This window comes from Cupressus sempervirens, chromosome 11 (assembly GCF_028749045.1).
Source record: "Cupressus sempervirens isolate cs-2001-9-10 chromosome 11, ASM2874904v1, whole genome shotgun sequence".
In the NCBI taxonomy this organism is placed as follows: domain Eukaryota; kingdom Viridiplantae; phylum Streptophyta; class Pinopsida; order Cupressales; family Cupressaceae; genus Cupressus; species Cupressus sempervirens.
In genome coordinates this window covers 814,666,656-814,678,445 of record NC_143128.1, presented here as the reverse complement: position 1 = coordinate 814,678,445, position 11,790 = coordinate 814,666,656, and the positions used below count along the sequence as shown (strand labels likewise).

At 32.8% G+C, this 11,790-nt stretch overlaps 1 pseudogene; it reads left to right on the top strand.

Moving 5' to 3' along the window:
• Positions 1 to 2,534: 2,534 nt before the first annotated feature.
• On the top strand, positions 2,535 to 11,446 carry LOC149532052 (geranylgeranyl transferase type-1 subunit beta pseudogene; annotated as a pseudogene).
• Positions 11,447 to 11,790: the final 344 nt, after the last annotated feature.

Genomic DNA, 11,790 nt, shown 5'->3' with positions numbered 1-11,790 from the left:
CCTGACTACCTATTTGATGCATAAGAGGTGATTAATTCTTATAAAACCTTGAATTTAGTGTATCTATATGTTTCATGAAGCTAAATTGACATTCTGAGCCATTTCGTGAAGTCTTGTTTTGTGTAGTTTCCAATTTTGCATTTTTTTCCCAAACGTCAAATAGCAATAGGAAGCCCAATTTTCCTTTGAATAAATTTAACCTAGAAATTTTTTATGACCTACCACTTTGGGGATATTTAATATGGATATCAAAGAACCTATGTTCCAAGTTTCAAGTTATTTTGAATCTGTTTGATTAGGTTTCAAATCCCTCAAATTTGGTAGTTTACTATTTTCACGCATTTGTAAATTGTGCAAAATTCTAGAAGGTCCTGTTTGACCTATCATAACTTTTGACTAGTTGACCTAAATAAGAAATTTCATTTTGCATCATATTATAGGGATTAGATACTTTTTTTGTTCTTGATTTGAGCTTATGATGAATTTGTTTGATAAGTTTTCAAACATGATTCTATTTGTGATTTAAAAAGTTTCACTAGTATCATGAAATATAGATTGATAAGTACCCCTGTTCATGATGTCATGATTTGAAATTTGTAATAGGTGAGATCAAATGGTTTGTTCCAATGTGTTGTACTTTGAAAATACTTTGAGCCGATCATTTTGTAAGTTTTGATGAATCCATCTACACACTTTCCTAGGGCCATTCCATTTGAAAAAAATGCTTTTCTATTAGTATTTCCAGTCTGCAAATTTTGAGTAGCCCACTTTGACTACTTACCATTTGTGTCCTATTATTTTCCATGAGACCAAATCATAGATTTATACTCTCCTCATGATAATGAACCAATGTCCCAGTTTTCATGCCCCCAAGTGTCTATTTACCTAGTTTTGAAAGCCAAATACAAATGGAATTTATTGTTTTCTTACTTGTTTTCTGGCAAATTATTTTAAGGAGTTAACTTTGACAGTCAATATTTTTTGACTGAGTATTTTTCATGAGACAAGATTCAATGGGGTAAAAGTGTGCAGAACAAAGAATGAGTGTGTCAGATTTTAGAGCCTAGTCAGTTGTTTGGGTCAATTTTAAGGCCAGTCAAAGGACCTCCTCATGTAAAATTGAAATTTTGCAAAATGATGTAAAATGAGCTTCAAATTCATTTTTAGTGGTTGAATTTGTTTTCAAATCAATGCCTGAGGGTGATGAGTCAGTTTTGCAATTTAGTTGTTTAAAAATGATTTTTTTTAGTCGGACCCACCTTGGGGCCTGACTAATCCACATTAGATTAACTAGGAATGTATAAGTTTTATGCATGATTTAAATTGTCTATTTAGCTCTCTTCTGGTTGAGTTAAAAAGTAAGGTTTATATTTTCAATAGTATGGGTTTTATTTGTAATGCACATGTTGTTAGGGAAGACCTAATTGATTTTGGTGCACTTGATGAGGACTATTTTAAACTTGCAAAGTTGGCAGCTGAGGCTATAGATTTTCCCAAAATAGGAAGGCACCATTGATGCCACATTATCTGAGACCCAGACAACATCCATACTTTATGGACAAAGAGGATTCAATCTCTTATAGTTCAAAGAGGCTTTTAGGAACAGTGTATTGCAAAATGCTAAATATGTTTGGAGAAGAATTAGACAAACAAAATGTTACATTGAGAAGTGCAGGTTGATGCAAAACAAGTTACCAACTAGGCATATCACTTGCAAATTCTACCATCAGATAAGGAGGAAAAAAATGGATTTTTTTATGGCTTCCAAGGATCTTTGATCCACATAATAAAGGATATGGATGGAGGTAACTTTAATAATGGTGGTCACTTGGTGAGCACCTACTCTACTTTATCTATTATGAGTATTATGGGTGATGATCTGGCCCAATTGGATTAAAAAGTCCTATTAAAATCAGTGAAAAATCTTCAAAAAATTGATAGAAGCTTTACTCCTCTTCATACTAGTGTTGAGATAGATCCATGATTTATTTTTTGTGCTGTGACAATATCTTACATGCTTGATGATTGGAGTGGGATGTTCATGCACAAAGCATTGGGATGTATTGTTAGTTGTTAGTCATATGATGGTGGATTTGGATTGAGTCTAGGCTTGGAATCTCATGGTGGTGCCACTTACTATGTGATTGATGTGCTTAAGTTAATAGGCTATATAATTAATGATCTTTTTTCAAAAAGGAAAAACATCTCTTGTTGTTGATTTGTCATTGGTGGTGGAGTGGATTTTATGGAAATTAACATTGGATGGAGGCTTTCAAGGTAGATCCAATAGAGCCAATGACTTGAAAACATATTTTGATAATACAATGGAAGCTAATCCTAAATGCTAAAGAGGCCGCAACATCTACATCAAGGATAGCCCATGTCAAAGGCAAGAAGCAGCAAGGGCAGAGGAGAGATTTGTAGACCCAAGAGGAGAAGGCACCCTAAACTATAGAACAACCCATGCATGAATAAGGAAGTCAACACATAAATATAAGAAGCCGCTGTTTTAAAAAAAAATTTCCTCGTTGAAAATGGAAGAAGCTATTGATAATGTTATTCTCTCTTTCACAGATTGTGCAAACACTACAAAGAACATTGTTGGGGAGGAGGTAGCTACCTGGGATAGTGCAAAGAATGTTTCCATGGATATAGAAACTACTGTAAAGGCATAAGCATAGACATAGTAAAGAGGAGGAAGTAACATGAAACAAGCCATAGGATAGAGAGAATAGTAGAGCCCATGCAGAAAAATAAGGGAGGCTGCTAGTTTTTGAACAGAGGAGATAGAAAACGCATAAACATTTTCCCACATTGCTTCCATGGGCATGTTTTTATGTGTTTAAATATGAAGCGACACAATATGTGTGTTGTCTCAAAGACATAGCCTTTTGAAAAGGTAGCGCTCATGTGTGTAGGGCCCGTGGTTGGCCAACTATGCATGAAGACTGAGGCAAATTTTGACCAAACCCCACAAGATGAAAGTGCCACATGGTAGCCCGATGCAAGAGTGGAAATGGAAAACTAAATGAGCTCTGACACTATGAAATGATAGTCCATCATAAGAATGTAAAGAAAAAAAGGAGGCTCACGATGCTATGGGAGGCCCAATGTATGGACCTAAGAAAAATTTTAAGGGGCTTCAGGTTTATGCATGCGTAAGAGCATAAAGCAATTTAAAAGGCTCTACAATGTTACTAGAAGCCAAAAATGTATGAGGATTAATATATGATATAAAGGATTAATATATTAAATATATTAATGTGCTTAGTGTAAGCTGGTGCCCATCAAGATTATTGACCAATGGAAAATTGACATGTGGATTGGAGGATAAGTGGAATGAGGAGTAAATAAAAAAATTTCAAATATTTAAATGTTGTGTAGATAAATGTGGGGCCTTCCTAGCAAATGAAAGATAAACAATTGACACTTGGAATTAATGGGAAATTTAAATAATATAAAATCAAAATTCATAAAGTTTTCAATGCATGAGTTTTGATTTGGAAAGATTTGAACTATTTTAAAGCTTTATATAGTCTAACTATATAATTTTTTTTTAAAAAATCAATTTTTAATGCTCTGATCATACTCTGAGAGCTAGAATTTCAAATCAACCATAAGAAGGAAATTTTTATCCAAAATATATAGTGCAAAATATGGTTGGAACTAGGAGGAGATAAATTTTCTAGATTTGGGGTCAATTTTTGAGCAAGTCTTCACTAGATCACTCTATAAGCATATTTGTGTTTTCTAGGGCATTCTTAGTGGAACAAGCAGAATTCATCATGGAGCATCAAAATCAATTAGGAGGCAAACATTAAAGTTTGTTGAAGCCTAAATGAATTCTAAATTTTTTTTTGTCCTTCTAGAGTTCATTTTTAATTGATTTTTACCTTTGTATTGGTTTCAAGTTTGGCATCAAAATTAGTTATGTTCTTTCAATCAAATATCTCAGATATTTATTACTTTTGGAGGCCAAAATGATTGAAGATTTAATATGTAGTTGTAGAGAGAGATTAGAGCGATTCTTTTCACTACTGGCAGATGAAACTTCAAGTGGACACATTTCATCTTTAGATTAGATCTAGGAATTCATTTCCTCCTATATCTTTCTCTTTCTTTCTCCATTGTAGGGGTTGGTTCTAGTTTTTGGAGAAAAACTACTCACTGCTGTGATACCATTCTTTGGTTATGGTTTTGATTTGTTTCCATCACTGTGACACCACATTTTTTAGAAATTTCTCTTGTATGAATAGTAGCAAGAAAGATAATACAACAAGTTCAGATCTATTAGGTCCTTCTATGCTTTGATTTCATGCATATGAATGTATTGTTTCAAGGAAATCAATACAAAGAACAATAGGTGTTGGGTTTCATTTTAAATCTTGTCTCCTTTATCAATAATTTTCAATGTTTTATGTTCTTTGAACAAAGAGCCTAGGTCATAGTTGCAATCCCTCAAGGCTATATGTTGTTTCATTGTTGCTTATAATTCATGGAGTTATGTAAATGCTTCAAGGAAATCAATAGGGTTGCAAGTTATTATTGAGGATATTAGGTAAGAATGAGATTTAGATTGAACATAGATATCTATTTACAAGGTGAATGGATAGATCAGATATCTAAATATATGAGTATGTCTTAGATATCCATAGGTATGTATTTGATTCATAGAATTTCCCAATGGATAAGGCACTAGTAAGTTATAGGATCAATTAGTTCTTATTGCAGCATATTTGGAGTTTTGCTGAATTCAACATCATTAATCAAATGCTTTTCCCCCTTTCATGTTGAAGAGCTAAAAAGTCTAATCCTCACTTAGATTATGAATTGCATTTTTTTGTATTTAGCTATTGCAAATCTATGTTATTAGATGAATTAATAGGAGAAATAAGGGTTAAATCTGCTGATTATAGATTTAGAAATTTGTTTTGCACTGGTACCATATAGATTGAATCTAAGGTCCACTCGCCTAGATTTTGTAGAGCCTGAAGTAGAAGAAGGGTCAAGCCTTATAGTTGGCCTAGTGTCTGAAATGGTATGTTAATGATGGGAGTTAGCTGCCCCTAGATGTGTCTTGTTCTCATTAGGGTAATTTGAAACTTGTGGTGTTTTAAAACACCAAAAAAATGATGACTTTGTTGGGGACTCTATTGAATCTAAATGATAGACAAACCTTGAGAATTTAAAAAGGAGATTCAATACACAAGAGAAGTGCATGAAAAAAGTTTCAACAGTAAGTTCTTTGATTTATTTTTTCTTCCAAATTTCTTGCTTAAATGTCATGCACCCTAGTGATGCTTTGTTCAAGACAACAGTAGCTTGGAAGGATTGAATGCAGATTGTGTTGTTACTAAGTTATATTTCTAGTCAATTCAACTAGTTGTGGTTTTCAAAATACTATTGTAAATTTAGAGTTAGAATTGATTAAAGATTGTTTCTCTCTTGTAAGTTTTTAAAGTTCTACAAATTCTACAAGTTTAAGATCCAATTCAAATTGGTCATGTTATGAATCATGTTTTAAATTTTTCTCACAATTGTGAGTGGGGACTCTCTAAAATATCTTTGTACTAGTGTAGATTGGTCTTGTATAAATGTTTTCAAGAGTTTTCAACTGAATTAGGAAAATCTGAATGTTATGTTAAGTTTTAGGCAAGAAGAGAGATGTATAAGTTCTTGACTAATGAGTTTCAAAGTGTTATTTGATCTACTATCATAAGAAATTTTTGAATGATAAAAATGAATCACAATAGTGATTTCATTTAGTTCTCCTCAAGGAGATGGTGGCTCTATAAGGATTTGATCAATGGTGTGAGGAATTGAGATCAACACCTATGCCAATTAGCAGATACATGTTTTCCTAAAGAAACACTAAAGGTATTTTACACTTTCATGTGATTCCTTTTTCATGAAAATAAGTTCTACATATGTGTTCTCTATCAAGTGGTATTTCTAGCACTAGGAGGAGGAGAATAGTGTGATAGGTTTTATACACTTCGTAGGAATAAGTTTTATCTTGTAAAGTTTTGTGAAGTGTTTGAAGTGATTCATTGGTAGAAGGTTATAAGCTTGCTGCAAATTACAAATCAGAATTATTGTTGACGAGTTTCAAATTTTTGAAGAATGTCAAGTTTTCTTTCATCAAGTATGCATTTAGTTAGTAATGTTTCTAGATCTTTTTCTACCAAGAGATACATGTCATTATGTTTTGATGGTATTCATGGTTTCCTAAATTTCATTCCTAATGATGTTAGAAATAAATTGCCTAAGTTTAGTGGGAAAAATCTTATTTCAACTAGTCATCATGTACAAATTTTTAGTGATTTTACGGGTGACTATGAAATTTCTCATGAAGACATGCATATGAAGTTTTTTGTTCAGACTCTGGAAGGGGATTCTAGAGATTAGTTTTCTTTTCTACCAGCATGTTCTATTGCATCTTGGGGTGAGTTGCATTCTTCCTTCATGGAGCAATTTGGAGAAAAGGTAAACATATTTGATTCTTATAATAAATTTTTAAGGATTCATATTGAGAATGGTGAACTTTTTCCTCAATTTAATATCATATTTGCAAAAGCTTTAAATAAGAGCCCTGAGAGTTATAGAACTAATGATCAAATGTGTTTAGCTATGTACTTTGATGTATTTGACAAGAAAATGAATTATCTGCTAAGGGATAAAGAACCTAGGACATTTTATCAAGCTTTTATGACTACTATAAAGATTGAAAACAATCTAAAATACGGATTGACTAGAAGTCATTTTTCTAAAAATGTGTGCTAGTGTAATGTGTTTGAAAGAAAGGATGAATGTGATGTTGATGCTTCAATTTCAAATTAGCTTATCAATACCCCTACTGTAATGAATAATCAGATTGAAATTTCAAATCAAAATGTGTGTATAGAGAAGAATGAGTCTATTGCAAATGAAGACATATATGTTCATGATGTTACAATAGTAAGATGTATTTCAGACTTTGATAGCATTGAGCACTGTGTTGATTTTATGAATCAAGGTTTAGTTACAATAGTAAGTTCTTCTCATGATAATTATATGTATGATGGTGTAACTAATATTTCAAAATATGAGGTTGCTACATTTAGATCTAAATCTTGTGGAAGTGTGGAGGCTGAGAGTTATGTCTCTAATGATGAGTTTAATTTTGTTGATCTGACATTCTATGGAGAGATAACACAAGATGAAAAATTTGAGCCACATTTATCTCAATCACATCTAGAAGAACAAAGCGTACATGTTTCTAATGTTTTAGTAGTGGATGGTAAGGTGGATTCACTTGATCAATCAGATATGCAAGAAATGATTTATATTATTCATAGATTGCCCTATGTTCAGAATGTTATAAAATCTGAAGTTGAAAGACATTCATCTCAATATGAGAATGAAGAAGTTGAAAGTCATGTTTCAAGTGATGACAATAAAGTTTTTGATGTGTGTATAATCAAGAAGCATCATGTGAAGATAAGGATGACATTTGTTGCTCATGTGGTAGTACATGTGCATCTTCATATGAATCTGATGCAAATTATATAGAAGAAAGAAATGATAGAAATGAGTACTCTTACATGAGTAAAGGTATGAGTTCTTTTTCTAAATCTGAAAGTGAAATTCCATTTCAGAGTTGTACAAATCAGCTAGAGGTTGAAAGTTGTAAAGGAGATTTGTCTACACAATATAAGTATAAAGAGATTGTTTGTAAAGATGAATTGATTAGTTGTGTAGATGAATGGTGTGAAGATGCAAGTAGTAATAATCAGCATAAAAATGATTATAAGGTTAATGCATCAGCACCTATTGATAAAATAAAGGATGATTGATTTACAAGACATTTGAATCACCTTAATGAAGACAATGAAAGTAACATTGATTTATATTCTACATGCTTTGTTGATGAAGTTGATGGTGTGTCTTCTTGTGATAATTCTGATTTTTCTTCTTCATATGCTAAAAGTGTCCATGATAGTGATGTTACAAATGGTTTTAAAGTTTTAACTAATTTTTTATATGGTGAGAATTTTGATGTTGATCAGCACATCACTTGTCATAATGTCTACAAGGGCGCTTTACATGGAATTATCAACCCTCTTTTTGAAGAGCCCATGGAAGGTTCAAATTTAGTTGAGGATGATCTTAATGATGATACTTTATCCTACTACTATCAAAGATTAGAATGTTCTTCTTCCAAGTTTGATAGTGATTATGACGATGATGTTGCATCTCATGATATGGATGACAAGGTGTTTGAGCAAGGTTTTATTGAAAATCAACATGCACCTTGTAATGAATTTTATGATGAATACTTTAATGCAATAACTAATCCATTTGGTGGTTGTGAAGAATCATTGAAGGACTTCGAATTAGTTTCAAATTCTGACATTGATGATAAATGTGAGTACAAATCTGATTGCTTCTTTGAGTATTATCTCGTTATACACAAGGATACACAATTTCAAGGTATGTGTGATCCCTTTCCCCATGTTGAATATGATACCTTCATATTTGAGACTAATAGCATGCATGATTCATTAAATGAAGAAGAGTTTCAATTTGAGTCTAATATTTGTGAATATGTTGATCAAAATTTTCATAATGAGCAAGTGGTTGAAAGTGAATCTAGTTTTTGTATGCATTATGAAAGTGAAGTTGTAGATTCAGTTTTGTTAAGTGGTGTGTTTCAAGATGCTGATCTGATTAGTGAAACTAATAGAAATGGTACTTCTAGCTTACCTCATTCATGCTCAGATGAAAATTAGATTTATGACAGAGGTAAAAAAATTTGTTGAAGTTTGGTGGCCTTTGGCCATCGTTTGTACATAGTACGAGTAGTTTTCTTGCTTTCAATAAATTTGTTCAAGAGAAGTTTTGTTGTTTTAGGTGTGTGGTCTAATTCATCCCGAGATTTGAATCCTTGCCATGCCTGCAAGGTGCATGCATCCCCAGATAGAGCCACTGATGGCACTCAAAATTGCATCCCCATTTTGAGTGTCTATCCCAAATTTTGAATCACTTTGAGCCTTATAAATGATTTTTGATGCATGTCTACCCAGCTACCTATTTGATGCATAAAAAGTTGTTAATGCTTCTAACACCTTGTATTCAGTACATCTATATGTTTCATGTAGCTAAATTGACATTTTGAGCCATTTTGCGAAGTCCTATTTTGTGTAGTTTCCAATTTTACATTTTTTGCTTGTGTCAAACAACGACAGGAAGCCCAATTTTTCTTTGAATAACTTTAACCTAGAAATTTTTTATGACTCACCAATTTGGGGATATTTAATATGTATATCAAAGAACTTATATTCCAAGTTTTAAGTCATTTTGAATCCATTTGATTAGGTTTCAAACTCCTCAAAGTTGGTAGTTTACTATTTTCATGCATTTGTAAATTATGCAAAATTCTAGAAGGCCCTATTTGACCTATCATAACTTTTGACCAGTTTACCCAAATAATAGATTTCCCTTTGCATAATATTCTAAGGATCAAAGATTTTCTATGTTCCTAATTTGAGCTTATGAGGAATCTGTTTGATAAGTTTCCAAACACAATTTCGTTTGTGATTTATAAAGTTTCACTGGTGTCATGAAATACAAATTAATTAGTACCCCTGTTCGTTATGTCATGAATTGAAATCTATGATAGGTGAGATCGAATGGTTTGTACCACTATGTTGTACTCTAAAAATACTTTGACTGTGCTAGTTTGTAAGTTTTGATGAATCAATCTGCACACTTTCCTAGGGCCATTCCATTTGCAAAAAATGCTTTTCAATCTCCAGTCTACAAATTCTGAGTAGCCCACTTTGACCGCTTGCCATTTGCATCTTGTTATTCATCATGAGCCCAAATTGTATATTTATACTCTTCTCATGATAGTGAACCAATGTCCCATTTTTTGTTCCCCCAAGTATCCTTTTACCCAATTTTCAAAGCCAAATTCAAATGCAATTTATTATTTTCTGACTTATTTTCTTGCAGACAATTTTAAGGAGCTAACTTCGATAGTCAATATCTTTTGATTGAGTATTTTTTCATGAGATGAGATTCGATGGGGTAAAACTGTGTAGAATAGAAAATCAATATGTAAGATTTTAGAGCCTAGTTAGGTCTTTGGGTCAATTTTTAAGGCCAATCAAAGGACCTCCTAATGCAAAATTGATAGTTTGCAAAAAGATGTAAAATGAGCTTCAAATTTGTTTTCAGTGGTCAAATTTCTTTTCAAATCAGTGCCTGAGGTTGAATGAGTCATTTTTGCAGTTTAGTTTTTCAGAAATGAAAATTTGTTTTTAGTCAGACCTGCCTTGGGGCCTGACTAATCTACATCAGATTAACTAGGAACGTATACGTATTATGCATGATTGAAATTGTTAATTTATCACTCTTTTGGTTGAGTTAAAAAGTAAAGTTTATATTTTCAATAGTGTGGATGTTATTTGTAATGCATATGTTGTTAGGGTAGATCTAAGTGATTTTGATGCACTTGACAAGGATTGTTTTAAACTCGCAAAGTTGGCAGCCAAGGCTATGGATTTTGCCAAAATAGGAAGGTAGTATTGATGCCACATTATTTGAGACCTAGGAAATATCCATACTTTATGGACAAAGAGGATTTCAGGCATACTATATTGCAAAATATTGAATATGTTTGGAGAAGAATTAGATGAACAAAATGTTGCACTGAGAAGTGTAGGTTGATGTAAAACAAGTTACCAATTGGGTGTATCACTTGCAAATTCTATCCTTAGATAAGGAGGAAAAAAATGGATTTTTTTATGGCTTCCAAGGATCTTCAATCCACATAATAAAGGATATAGATGGAGCTAACTTTAATAATGGTGATCACTTGGTGAGCACCTACTTTATTTTATCTATTCTGAGAATTATGGGTGATGATCTAGCCCAATTCGATAAAAATGTGCTATTAAAATAAATGAAAAATCTTCAACAATTTGATAGAAGCTTTACTCCTCTTCATATTGGTGTTGAGATAGATCTACAAATTTTTTTTTGTATTGCAGCAATGTCTTACATGCTTGATGATTGGAGTGGGATGGACATGCACAAAGCATTGGGATATATTGTCAATTGTTATTCATATGATGGTGGATTTGGATTGATTCTAGGCATGGAATCTCATGGTGGTGCCACTTACTCTGTGATTGCTACACTTAAGTTAATGGGCTATATAATTAATGATCCTATTTCAAAAAGGCCAACATCTCTTGTTGTTGATTTTTCATTGGTGGTGGAGTGGAGTTTACAAAAATTAACATTGGATGGAGACTTTCAAGGTAGATCCAATAAAGCCAATGGCTTGAAGAGAATACCATGGAAGCCAATCTTGAATGCTAAAGAGGTTGTGACATCTGTGCCAAGGAAAGCCCACATCAGAGGCAAGAAGCGGCAAGGGCAGAGGAGGGATCTGTAGACCCAAGAGGAGAAGGAACCATAAACTATAGAGAAAACCATGCATGAATAGGAAAGTCAGCTCATAAACACAAGGAAACCATTGTTTTAAAACAAAGTTTCCTCATTGAAAATGGAAGAAGCTAATGATAATGTTATTCTCACTTTTGCAAATTGCACAGACACTGTAAAGAACATTGTCAGGGAGGAGGTAGCTACTTGGGACAATGCAAAGAATGTTTCCATGGATATAGAAACTACTGAAAAAGCATAAGCATAGACAAAACAAAGAGGAGGAAGTGACATGAAACAAGCTATGAGACAAAGAGAATAGAAGAGCCCATGTGGAAAAATAAGGGAGGCCGA